At 39.1% G+C, this 12,864-nt stretch overlaps 1 protein-coding gene across 4 annotated transcripts in view; it reads left to right on the forward strand.

Annotated features, from left to right (window-relative positions):
• LHFPL2 (LHFPL tetraspan subfamily member 2) overlaps window positions 1-12,864 on the forward strand; it is an 85,213-nt gene that overhangs the window by 15,934 nt on the left and 56,415 nt on the right. For all 4 annotated transcript variants that reach the window (XM_026067787.1, XM_026067786.1, XM_026067788.1 and 1 more), the window contains one exon: window positions 4,762-4,821. The gene's annotated coding sequence lies outside the window, so the exon portion shown is untranslated. The remainder of the gene's footprint in view (window positions 1-4,761; window positions 4,822-12,864) is intronic.

Consider the following 12,864-nt stretch of genomic DNA (forward strand, 5'->3'; position numbering starts at 1 on the left):
ACAGGTGTTGGACTGGAAAAAAAAAAAAAGCAGTTGTTGATTAAAGAGTGTGTGTGTGTGCGTGTGTGTGTGATACAACGTGCCTTGTTTCAGAGCATCAGGGCAGGGCGGCCGTGCAGCGGTCTAAGACACTCTCAGACTATCTACCATTTAAATAAAATGGTATGTTATTTGCTAACAACTTAACAAAAGTCTATGGTTTTGCTCTCTCTTCAGACTTCATGAGGCGGTAACTCAGCTGTCTCGCTTTGAGACAGCCTGTTCCCCCTCTTTCAGCAGAGTACTGTTTTTGTAAACTTACTGTTTTGTGTGCCACAGTGTGTGGTAATCTGGGGACAATAATTTGGATGCTAATAATACTCTTCAGAAGCTGTTATTTTTAAGCCACTTGACATTTGGAGGTAAGAATAGCCGAAGCCTGCCAAGTGATCCTAGCCAGTCACCGACGAAGCGGCTACTCGTAAGAGTGCTCCACGAGCAGCCGAATGGCAGGCGAGGGCCCGGCCTCCCCGCGCCCGCCGCGGGCCCCGCTTCCGCCCGGCCCTTGTCCCCACCGCGCTGCAGGTCCCGGCCCCGCGGGGCGCTGCCGGGAGGCCGCTCCGCGACGCCGGGGCGGCGGCTGCAGCACGGAGCCGCTCGCTAGGCTGCGGCTCGGCGGCGGCCGCCTGGAGCAGTTCTATGGCCAGAGCTGGCTGTAGTTTGGCGGCGTGGGCGCGCTCTCGCGGGGGAGCGGCGGGCGCGGGGTCCGTCCTCGCAGGCCGCGCCGCCGTGGCGAGGCCCCGGGTGCCGTGCTCCCGGCCGCGGCGGGCTCCACGGAGCGAGGCCGAAGGGCCGGCCGTGGCGTAAGGCGCCGGGCTGCCCCTCGTGGGAGGTGACTTGCCTCGGCTGTGCTGTCCCTGTCTGCGAAGTGGGCATGCGGCTTAAGAAGCAAGTTATAGAAGTGAACTTGTTCGATATTTTTACACCGCCTTGAAAATGACCAATGCGTCTCCTTTTATCCTCCCTTTTAACTCTAATGGCGAAAGTTCCCACTGATTTCAGTGAGTGTGGGACTGGACTCGTTAATGTTACATATTCTTAATTTCCAATAAAGTTTTAAACATATATAAAATAAACACTGTAAGATAATATTAATTTAGAGAATAACTTTGCTAAAAATATATTTGTGTATCTCTTACCTTAGTTAGTATTGGCTTATTTGTTAAAGAAATGCAGTAATTTGATTCACTGATCAGTCAGGTGCTTGCTGAGTTAGGTAACAGGCTAAGGGATCTTTCTCATTCACAGTGTGGGTCTGTTAATGCCTCTGTATTTATTCTGTTTAGTTTTGTGGGAATTGCTAGGATTATAAAAATGTAATATTTGGTTTAAACATTTTAATGATGTGTAAAACTAGGCTGCGCTGCTTTCTTGGGCAAGGTGATGTGGTGGGAAAAAAGGAATTAAGAATGTGGATCAGCAGTGTATTAGAAGTACATCTGGTTTTTATTAGGTGTGAACTTCAGATCAGGTGCATTTGGGTGAAATATTTTCAGCAGTATAAAAAGTGAGAACTTTTTTATTTTCTCATTGAAACAGCTTGCAAGTTGTAATGTTGCTCTATGTAGTATGCCAATTTGAATTTGCTTTAAATTGCATAGATAGATAGGTAGTATGATCTTCTAGATTGAGTAAATGAGGTAGATAGTAATGGAGAAAACAAAAACTGAACCTTTTCTTTTCGTCTGTGTGTGAAAGAGAAAAATTAGCTTGGGAAGAAATGTTAAAAATTCTATCATCCATCTTGAGCTGTTAGTGTTTTCTGTGTTGTTTAGCATTGTAATTAATTTATAATTTTTTTTTTAACCTGCTAGCAGCATGTCCCTTAAGAAAATACCTTCCCCTTCTTGTTTTGCTGTTATTTCTGAAGCTAGCCTTAATGATGCCTATTAAATAGTAGGTTTTTTTAATTTTATACTGTTCTGCATTGATAGCAAAAGACAAAGAACCCATTGACTGAATTATTTCTATTCATAGTGACATAATTGGTCATACAAACTTTCCTGAAGTAAGTAAATATTTCTTTGATTTAGATACTTACTGTTGTATAATGCATGGAAGTATTGCACAGTAGTATGTCTGAAGAAAAAGCTACTTGAAAGAGATGTTTTAAGATACAGCAGGTATATCTTTATTCTTTTTTCGTTTTTTGCTTAGGAGCCTAAGTATACATGGTTCCCATTGTGTAAATAGTCAGTATATGTGACAAAGGGATATTATCAAAATGTCTGTGTTGTGTTAATAGTGCCTAGCTTATTTGTTTCTCCTGTTGACTGTAAATAAAAATATTAAATCCACAATTCTGCTTGGTATAGAATATAGAAGACTCTCCCTGAATTATACTAAATATTTCCTTTTCGCAAATGAGGAAGTACCTAAAAATTAAGAATGTCATGTTTTCTTTGGAGGGAGGGAGAGAGAGACTGCCACAGCAAAATTTACAACTGGTTTAGTAGAAAGGAAGAAATGGAATTTTCTTTTTCTTTCTTTTTTTTTTTGCCAACTGTTGTAAAAATCAGTATGAGTTATTGTGAAATCTGTAAGAAAGAGCTCTTGAGAGAAAAAGCGACCATACACTTTTTTTTTTAAATTCTGATGTGCTTGGGAGTATTTAGGTTTAGTTTTAGCCATCTGGGATATAGAGGAAAGTGCACTGCCTGTGTGGTTATGGGGGGAGTGGAAGACACATGAGGTTTCTTGTTAGCTTTGTCACAAATGTATTAGACAAAAAACTGTCTTTAATACAGTGCTTGCTCTCCTTCTTTTCTTGGTATTTGTTGTGTTTGGGTGAGGAGAATCATGGCTGTGCTTTTGGCAGGTGGATAGGTGTATGACAAAAGGTTCTTTTGCATTTATAGGCTGATCCTATCTTATCCTGTCCTTATCACTTTATTTTCCTTAGGAGCCAGGACTCCATGCAAAAAAACTTGTCTAAAAGCACCACTTAATTCTAAACATCTGAGCAATCCATTGATTTTTGCATATTTAAAATTGATCTTGTAGTTAGATGCTTCAGCAGGTCAGGGTTTAAAAAAAAAAATGATTCGACCTTTTTTAATTTTGACATGTAGTTCGTCTCTGCCTCTCCGAGCATTGCTGTATTTTCATTGTCATGTATGTTAACTGCTTTAGAAACAGAAGGGAGAAGTTGGATCAAAGCTGCTTGATCCAGTGCCCTTGATTTCTTCTGGTGGAATATGCTACGTGTCTGGAATTCAAAGGCAATTTGAAGCCTTGCTTGACTTTCCAGTACCCTCAGTATGTTTTCCTCCATCTGTTCTCAGCAGCACGCTTTGATAAGAGTCCCACGCAGATTTTCCTTTGTGAAACCGTGCTCTCAAAAATCAATTCATACCTCTTCATTAGATCCTACTGACTTGCTGGCTCATTTTATCCTTGCAGATAAAGGAGGGTTCTCTATATGTTCTGTCCTGATCTATGGATAAAAATGAAGTTTTTCTTACTGTAGGAAAACCTCTAGTTCAGAAACACAGAATCATTCTGGTTGGAAGGGACCTCAGGAGGTGTCTAGTCCAACCTCCTGTTCAAAGCGGGGTCAGTCTGAAATCAAACCAGCTTGCTCAGCCCTTCGGCTGTTTGGGTCTTCAAAACATATAAGATTTCACAGCTTTTCTGGGCAAGCTGCTACAATGCTTAATTATTCTTACAGTAAAAAAAATTTTCCTTATATCCAGTATGAACTTCCCCTGCTCACATTTATGACTATTGCCTCTCTTTCTCTCACTGTGCACCTCAGAAGATGGACCCAGGCTCTTTTCTTGGTAGCGTCCTCTTAGGTGTTTGATGGCTGCTATTAGGTTTCCTTCCCCCAAGTCTTCCCTTCTCCAGGCCAAATGAGTCCATCCTCATAGGGTATGTCCTCCAGCTCTCTGACCATCTTGATGGCCCTCCACTGGACTCGCTCAATTTTATCAACACTTCTCTTGTACTGGGGGCAAAACTGGACGTGGTATTCCAGATGCAGTGTAAGGACTGTTGGATGAAGGGGAACAATCAGATATCCAAAGGCAAAGCTCCTGTTAATGTAGCCCAGGATATTCTTGGCCTTCCTTGCTGCCACAGCACGCTGCTGACTCGTGTTTATCCCGCTGTCCATCAGGATCCCCAGCTCCATTTCAGCAGAGCTACTCCCCAGGTAGTCAGTTCCCAGCCTGTAAAAGGAGTTAGTCCATCCCAGGTACAGGACTTTGTGTTTGTCCTTGCTGAATTTCGGGAAAAGTGTGTGTGCGGAGAAAAGGTTTGGGAGGTGTATTCCATAAGCTTGTGGAGTTGAACATGCTATCATAGTCTTGTTTCTTTATTCCACCTTTTTAGAAACTTCTTCCTGAATTACATCAAAATTAAAAATACTGTTATAATTTGGAATGGAATATACAAATCACTTTAAATATAGTTTCAAATTTTGACATACGTTATTAATAGAATAGAGGAAAAGATACAATTTTGAGCATGCTTAGTGGTTTATGCATTACTCTTTCACACATGCTTATTTTTCTTAGTTCCTTGGTGGTTTGGAGTGATGTCCAGAATGTTGCATTTCTAACAAAGCAGAAGTGTCATGATAGTGAAATGTTACCCATGTGCATATAACCTTTTACAAGCAGAGTTCTAGTATTCCAGCCACTAGTACTTATCATAAATAGTGTTTTAATGTTTTTGGCTCTGTACACTTCTTACATTTTACATTAATTATTTTTCTAGGTATTGCCAGACTTCTGAAGTGGTTGACCTAAGTGGTTGATCTAAAGACTTGGAACACAGGTGAGTAAAACAAATTCAGATTCCTTTAGCTGGTGTTTCTGCATGCTGTCTGACTCTGAAGTTTGACTGCTGTTTGAGAGATGGAAGATGTGCAGGAGATTATTCCTCTTAAATATTTTTTTTCTTAGCCTAATTTTCTGTCCAGAGCATTCATCTAATTTTAAAGCAGAAATTTTAAGAAGGTGAAGAGGATATGGTCTCAGCAATTGCTTTTGATAAATGGAACTTCTTTTCCCTCACCCTTGAGTTAGAAAATACTGAACTTGAATGACTGAATTTGAAATATTTTAAGCAGAATAACTTAATCTATACTTATTAAAGTATAACATGCACCATGACCTGTTGTATTTAATAAGTGGTACCTGAATATAGACTTCTCAGAACTGTGACAGTACATACGTTCAACAATTATAAAATCAGATATGATTCTAGAATACATGGAAATCTAGGGTGAGTTAATAAATTACTGAAAGCTGAATTTTTTTCTTTCTTTAAATCCCCAAGCTTATTTCTGTGGTTCTTAGTTCTCTCTGCAAATCATGGTGTCCTTTGTAAAGACAGATCATCTTGTTGATCCCCTATGCTCTACTCATTGCTGTTCCTTTGCATCCTACATGCCAATTATGTACCTACTGTGACTAGAGAAGCATGCAGGGAGGGGGTAAGGAAGAACTTTTAAAATATCAAATGTCAAATACTTTTTCAAGTGAATTTTCTGTAGTGGTATGGTTTCTGATATTTACATTAGTTCAGGTAGCACTCTAGAATAAATGTTACAGGTTCTTGACAACTTTGAATGTATTCATTTATCAAGGATATTTTTGGTCACGGGGACAGATCCAGACAGATCCAAACAACATTCAAGTTTCCATTGAAAAATCTGTGGTTTGCTCTTGCCTGAAGTGATAGACTTAAGAGGAGCCACATTTAAACTTCAGGATCATGAAGGATTATGCTAGAAAGAATTCAAACCGCACTGTATCTCATCAGCTAGTCTCATTCTCACTTAAGTACCCATGTCTGTATGGATCTATGTGGCTTTCTTTACCTATGTGATAGTGTCACACACTTCTTCATGCTCTGTGCAAGTGTTCCACATCACACGAGTGCTCCACCACGTTGAAATCGATGTGTTAATCCAAAAGGTACCACTCCACTATGTTGATTATGTGGCCCCACAAAAAGCTCTAACAATTAGAAAGATTCTTTACAAGTGGACAAGGGAGAATTCTGGTCTGTGCCTCTTTATGCATAGACTCTGATGATATTTGGCCAGGTGACCATAGACCCAGTATTCAAAAGTTACCTGTCCTAAAATTCTGAAAATAAAAACTACCCTTCTGTCATGCTAAACATATCTATATTTTCAGGGAAATTTAAAGAAAATGTACATAGTGTTTTAAAAATAACTCCAAGAAACTTGCTTATGACTGCTGTTTGTTGGTGACTCAAATGTGTTTAGAAGTAATCTTATAAACAACTTACTAGCTCATATGAAGCAACTTCTAATACTTTACTGACATTTAATTGCATGATTTTGAACTGAAATAATTTCCTCCTTTACAGAGTGCTGATACTTGTTATTTTATGGTTAATATGGTGACCCTTCCGATGGGACGCTTTGACATGGGGTTCTGGTTCATCAGAGAATTTGAGGATATGCTTAAGGGCTGTTGAAATACAGTTAAAATGCTATTTGTATAGAAACTAAGGAAGTGCTTAAAAGTTTTGTTGAATAAGGGAAAAGCTGAAGCACCACCTTTTGTTAAATTGGAACCTTGCTCATGTTATGGGTCACCAAGATGCCATACAACACTTTCACAGCYCTTGTTAGGAATGAAAACTGAGCTGTATACTTTATGGTACTCTGGCCATGATACATCATAGGCAATTTATACAGCTTTATACAACAATGAATATAAGGATTCATTCATTTGATGCTCTTTAAGGAGCTGCTAGTTGCGAATTAAAGAGAGTTCTTAATAATTTAAACTTAAACTTTAAACTTAATTAAACTTCTTGAATACTGTTACAGATTAAGTATGAGTTATTTTACAGTAACGTGCCTTTGACCAGTTAACCCTGTAATGCTTAGCAACATAACAAAAATACTAGCACATGCATAAAGAACATGAAGCTAACTTAAACAAAGACTTGAGCGACTGTCAGCAGATTGCACAGCTAATAAGGTTAGCTCTGTGCAGATCTAGCATGTTGAAAGAAATCTGAAATTGTAACTTTTTTCATAACTAAATATGTAAATAGCATAGTTTCCAGATCTGTTACTGAGCGTAGCTGTCTGGATTTTCTTCACAGACATTATGAAAGTTGTCTTGAGGACATATTTTAAAATAGGAAAACACTTAAAAACAAAGATTTTCACTTCAGTTGCAATTCTTTGAAAGTATTCTTGATAAAATTTTAACTGGAAGCAAGAAATAAACAACAGAGATGAAAATTTAAAGGATAAAGTTACTTTCTGATAAGCTTTTAATTATCTTGGATATTTTGCTTACTCTTTCCTTTTCTCCCCAAGTTTTCTATTTAATTGTAATAGCATTCGTATACTTGTGAATGAATAGCATTCACCAACTTGTATGTAAGCTGTGTTGTGTTGCAATACGAGTAAGACACAGGCTAATATGCCTTTTTAATATATGTTTTATTTGGAAGAGGTTGGCCTAAGCTGAGTTGGGCATGGATGAGCCAAAACTTTGACTTAATGTTGTTCTTTTTGATATGCTGTTGTTAACTGTGACTTTTGGAACAAGTATTCTGCTTCTCTGGGAATATTTTCAGCAATGAATTATAAGATCAGCAACTTTCATCCAGCAAGAAATGATTATTTAATTATCTGTTGGTAATAAATTAATGCAGTCTTGTAGGAAGTCTTTTCTATACAGTGACAGAAAGGTACCTCAGGACTTTCTTTCACTTCTGGGAAAACTGATGGGAAATTCTTTTCTTGATACCAGTGGTGACAGATCATACTATTTGGGAGTAACTGTGAAAATGACAAACAAATGCATGAAAGACAGACCCTGTAATTGGAATAGGCAACAATCACCAGTACTTATTTGTAAAATTAAAATAATATTCATCAAGCATTAATCAGTGTAGGGGTATTAAGCTCCTTCCTGGTCCCTCACATCACAACTGACAGTAATCCACACTCCAGTCTGATGCCTCAGGAAAAGCTGGATGCTGCTCTAGACATTGGTCTTAACCATCTCTGGAAGGCAGCAGGCTCAACTGTAGTTGAGGAATGTCAGCCTGGGAACTCTGATGGATAATAAGGAGTCTGGTCCCTGAAGATTTGGAGGTCTGATTCCCTCTTCTCATAGCTGAAGTTTCACCAGCCACTCGCCAATATTTTTGCCATAGGCTGATGCATGGCTGTAGTTCTTGGACCACAGGCTTTTCACAGCTCAGCTACTCTGAAACCAGCCAGTTGATGTGACGTACTCTGCTAAGTTGCGTGCGACAATAACCATGGAAGGAGATTCTGCCCAGCCAGTCTGGTGGTTCTTCAGGTGAAAATACATACCTCCCTTTCCTGCTTATGATATCAGTAGGGATTGGAGGATGAGGGTTGTACTTCTGGCCTTGGAAACAACTGGGAGAAACCAAGGTGAAGGAAAGCAAGTGAAGTGTCTTTCTAAAGCTCTTTGCTTATGTCCTGACAGCCATTAGAGAAAGGACAGCCATGGCCTCCTCAAGGTGTTCCAGCTGCCATCTTATCCCTGTACTGAACCATATAATTCATTTGTCTGTCTCATGGCAGCGTTTGGCTTCAAGAATTATGTTTTAGGGTTCTGATGAAGCTCTGCCATATCTTAAGCCCAAAATAGAAAAATTCTTAATAGGTTTGATGTAACTAAGAAGTCACTGTGTGTTAATCCTGCTCAGTTCACAATGGAAGGATACAGATGGGGCAGGAGATTGTTTTTGTATTTTTGTTTGGTTTGGGGTTTTTGGTTTTGTATGTAATAGTATGGAGATAAGGGATTTTTTTCTCCCATGGAAGCCAAAAATGGAGCTGTAGCCAGTGTTGCTGGTTTTACTTTTTTTTTAAGCAACCAGAATAAATAGCAAGTTATACATTTGTACTACTTTTTCTGTGTGAGCTGTAATATGTGAAGCTAGTAACAGCAACCTCTCCACTGTGTGTGTGTGTCTGTGTGTGTGTTTTAATTTCAGACAGTTTATCTTTGTTCCTTCTTATGAGAATTTTGAAGTATTTTAAAATCACTGACCTAAAATAGTGCCCCACTTCTGTTTAACAGAGACAGAAACAGCAATGGATCTTTTTTTCATAACACTTTCTTTGCTTTTGTGTATCATTAGAGGGGAGAGGATGAGCTACTGAGTGAAGAAAACATTAAGGTTAGTAGGTCTTTCCTTGGGAAAGCATCGGGAGCTTTCAGATGCTGTAAACCAGGCTGAACTGATAATTTGCTTATGGAACAACAAATGATTTTTATTTCTAGAAGCTTGTGCAGTTCTTGACATGGGGGTGCCGTGCTGCAAGCAGTGAGTAAATAGCAATTGCAGCTGCAGGAAGAAGTGTGGCTTAGTGGCTTAGGGCTGCCTGTAATGACCCTTGCATTCTATTCCTACCTCTGTTGTTAACCTGCTAAGTGACGTTAGGAAAGTTATTTCATTTCTTACTTGTTTTGTCTGTTTAGATTTCAAGTCCTTTGGTCCAGATACTGTCTCTTAATGTGTCTTGCTATGCTTTGGTGTCTGTGGATGCCTTCAGTTGTTGTTGTGTGACTATTTTCACTTACAGAATTTCTTACATGCTGTGACATTAAATCTCAGGGGCTCATTGTGTGACATGGCATCTTGAAGACACTTGATTATTTATTCTGAAAGAAGAAAGCTAGTCATAGTATCCAGAGCACAGTTTAGTGTTGCAGCTGGTCTTATGCAACAGCAGGCTGATGCCAAAAGGGGCAGTACTACTTCAGCCTGTTCTTTCCCTCTCTTGCATCAGCCCCTAGCCCCAAGGCAAGTTCAAGGTAAGTAGCTGATTCAACAAAAAAACTAGCTTCCTGGCAAGGAAAGCTGCATCAGCTAACTCTGCTGGGCAAGCTTGTCTTGTGGCTGTGAAATTTCTAGATGCAACACAAGGGACAGACAGGGAATCAGCAGCTGGAAGTAGGTGGTGAGAGTGGTACTGTTTCTTTCAGCAACAGGTAGTAGCTACGCCAGATGAGATGTAGCATGAAAATGAATGCTCCCTAAGAGCTGCATTTTACAACCATATATGAACATATTGGAACAAAGGCTTGCAATGGGTGTGATAGCCCAACTCCGTTTCTGCTGGTGTTAGTTGCTGCTGTTACCTGTTCTTCACTGACAGTATTTCTTTTTCTACCATTGCTTTATAACTGGCTTTTCTGAAGTAGCAATCATCTTTGTGATCCACATTGCACTTTCTAGACATATTTCTGATGCCTAAATATAACTTCTGTTTTATTTGATATTACTTTAAATTGAAGTCTACTTAATCTTGCAAATTGCAGCTGACAGAAGCTGCCCTTGATGTGATATATTCTACAGTTCTTATAGTCATGATTTCCCCTTTGAACCCTGAAGAAACTTCTTTCTTCTTTGAAAATGATTTCTGTAATTCAAGTTGACTCTGAAGGGCATTTTTCATCCACTGCCCTTTCTCTTAAAAAGGTATACACCAGATTAGATTGGTTTCTTTGATCTTATTTTCTTTGCGAGTCTTATGTAATAAGATCTTGTGTTGAGGGAACTGTCTTTCTTCCTTGCTCCCCCTAACTATCTGTGAAATAAAAGGGAAGAGAGGGGGAAAGAGGAAGAGAAGTGAAATGTYAAAATGATTTTGGAAAATTAGTGACTAACTAATCAAAGATCTTTTACAAACAGCCCACAGGTGTTTGCAAGGATATGAATATTTCCTGTCAGTTACATGCACTGCTGAGGTCACCGAGTAAATCCAGTTAACCAAAAGGCAGCGCTCAGCCCCTCAAAAGGCAAGCAGGCCCCTGAGAGCCCTGCCGCCCAAGGGGAGCTCCGGCTTGGAAGCTTTCTGTGAGACTGAGCTAGCCAACGAGGCTGTCGAAACTTCACATCTGTTACTTCTTACTGCCCACTTTTCTGGCAACAGCCAGTCTTCATTTTTTCCATTATAGGCAGCTGCTGGAACTAAAAAAGAGCTTGATCTCATTTTCAGATGTGCTAGGCAGAAGGGGAGGAAAAGGTAAAACACAGTTTTCTGCCATATACTACAGCACACTGACTTATTTCAAAAGCACGGGATCTGTGTGTTGTGCTCTCTAGATCTGCCTAAAGATGTGTTAGCCTATGCAGGAAAATAATTTGTTACAGTTAGGGCCATCATAAAGTCCAGGAAAACAGATTTCTTAAAAATAAGCTGTCAATGAAAGAATCAGAAGAAATCTGTATAGATTGAGAAGGACTGTTTGTCAGGAATTGCCAAAACTTTCATTGAATCTTGCTTTCTACCCTAGGTGTGAGGAGGGCTTACACACAAAGCAGAGCCATGCACAAAGCTCCAATATGGAGTCAACAACTTTATGTCCAAGTAGGCCTGTACCGCTTGAAGGAAATAGTTCTTATTTTATTTCTTGAGACAGACTTACCCTTTTTCTCAGTCCCTCAGAGGAATTCTTGTATATCCTTCTGGCCCTCTCTGTCTTAAGCTGTTGGGGCTCTTAGATTGATTCCCAAAGTTATTAAAAGGAAGGAGAGCATTAGGGCCTCCAAACAAGCATGCAGGTAGCCTCTTTATGTCTGTTGAAGTTTGTGTATCTAAATACATAGCGGAATTGAAGCAGAAGACAACAATTTCTTTTTTTTCCCAAAAATTTATGTGGGCAGACCGAGAAAAAAGTATTTAATGAGAATAATGAACTGAGTAGCCTGGGCTGCTAGGTGAGCGAATGTTATCAGATGAATTTTTTACAAATACTAGGTAAACACCAAAATGCCAATTTCATTGATTTTTAAAACAGCATGAGATCAATGGAGATGTGACTTAATCGAGGACACCTAGTGATGTATTGGCATGAATTCCTGACACCCAAGTCCTGGGCTCTGATCATGCTACCGCAGTCCCGTTTAGGGGCAGTGCTCGCCTTGGCACAGTAATCGGAGCACACGGCTATGTAACATGGAAGGACTTAGGAGGAAAGCATTAACAACAGGGAAAATATATGGTTTGCTTTCAGCAGAGTGGAATAATTGGGAGGAAATGAAGTAACATGTCTGACCAAAAGGTGGGATGTTTTCATATGGTATACATACCTCCTAAAATACTTAAAAGATGCCTATTATAATGTCTTTAAAATTAATATCTTAATATCTTATTGTCCTAAGATATTAGAATGGTATTCTGGTGGAATATAGCTAATATCCATGATAAAATCAAATATTGTTGTATGAAAAATATTTTAATAATACCAAGTGTAGGCTGATGAGGGTTTTTATACTCCTTTTTTAATTGTATCTTATGCAAAATAGAAATACAAAATGAGTGTTGTCCCTATTTTTGTATTCAAACACTTTTTGATTACAAACATACTGGTGTGGGTGTGGGTGAAGCATCTGGATAGTACTGTATTATAAATAGTAAATTAATACAAACTTTTATAAGTAAGCATCTTTTGCATCTGCTAGTGCTAACTGCTGCCCGGAGTTGCATATGTAACAGTGCAGAAAGCTGGAGAAAGAATATATACAATTAATACTGAAGTATCAGCACAAACTCTTCAGCCCGATTGTATCTTACTCCTTATTTATCTTTTTTTTTTCCACCATTCAAAAATATATTCGAAAACCCTATTTAATGGCCTTTAGTTTTGAGAATGTAATATTAACTAGCTTAGAGCATGAAGTGTACTTAAACCTCTGTCCTCTGCTGTTTTTGTCTAGTTGGTACAAGGTTGCAGTTGTCCTTTATTGGATCATTTTTAAATCCACCTCTTAGACAAATAATACAGGAAGAGAAAATATTTTCATAAAGATTCATTTGGGGGCAAAATT

This window comes from Apteryx rowi, unplaced genomic scaffold (genome assembly GCF_003343035.1).
Source record: "Apteryx rowi isolate R43461 unplaced genomic scaffold, aptRow1 scaffold_262, whole genome shotgun sequence".
Taxonomy (NCBI): domain Eukaryota; kingdom Metazoa; phylum Chordata; class Aves; order Apterygiformes; family Apterygidae; genus Apteryx; species Apteryx rowi.